The following is a 992-nucleotide window of genomic DNA, read 5'->3' on the forward strand; positions in this document are numbered from 1 at the left end:
AGACAGCCGACAGTCTCGCCGGTCACGTGACCGTCTGGCTGCTTACGCCGCTTGCGGCACCGCCCGCCTCCCCCCTCACCTGTCTCGTCTCGACCCTTCGCCCCCCCCTCCTCCTCCCGCCTCTAGAAACCGGCCTCCAACCAATGCTGACTTATCTGCCCACCTTTACCGTGAATCCGAGCGGGATGGGGTGTAAGGTGATATGAGGAGTGCCGGGTCGTGCATGATGCACACATAATCGGGGGGAGGGGGGGAGGGGGGGGCAAACATTGTGGAGTCCCAGGAACACCATTGGAGTCCATATGACCCCATGATATTTGACACCCCCCTCCCTCCCTAGGGCACGTAGTACTGGGTGGCTGATTAACTCCGCGCACTTCTGTAGTTAGACTGTACCGCACGCACGAGTGCAGGCGGGTTGCCTACTCACCCGGCCAGTAAGGCGCCGTGGACAGGGGCGATAGGCAAGCCCGCCCGCACTCCTGCGTGCGGTACAGTCTAACTACAGAAGTGCGCGGGGTTCATCAGCCACCTGGTTATGTACATCATGACCCCTACGGCGCCAGGATACGATAGGGTTTGGTAGGTGGTATGGTGTCGTGGGAGTGACGCGAATGGGCACGCAAAGCACACATTATTGCTGTTGTTTGAACAGCGAAAGGCGCACACCATCCGCCACAGAGGCTGCAACGATCATTAAATTTTTATTAACGTAAACTATCGAGCAAACACAATCAAGTCACATAGACCAGTAGACGGACACACGCAACAAACGCGTCAAGCTGATGCATCGGGACCAGGTCCTCAGAGAATTAATGTCCTTTTGATCACCCCCTGCCCTTGCCCAGGATCGCCTTGGTGCGATCGATGTGGAAGACGACGGCGTGTCTGATCAAGTTCTTCTCCGTCCCCTTGTTGTCCACGAAGAGTGCGAACTCGAGCTTCCAATGCTCGGGCCCTGGCAGCACGGGGGGCAGCAGTTTATCGTCCGG

This window comes from Frankliniella occidentalis, unplaced genomic scaffold (assembly GCF_000697945.3).
Source record: "Frankliniella occidentalis isolate FOCC.00 unplaced genomic scaffold, Focc_3.1 Scaffold8, whole genome shotgun sequence".
In the NCBI taxonomy this organism is placed as follows: Eukaryota; Metazoa; Arthropoda; class Insecta; order Thysanoptera; family Thripidae; genus Frankliniella; species Frankliniella occidentalis.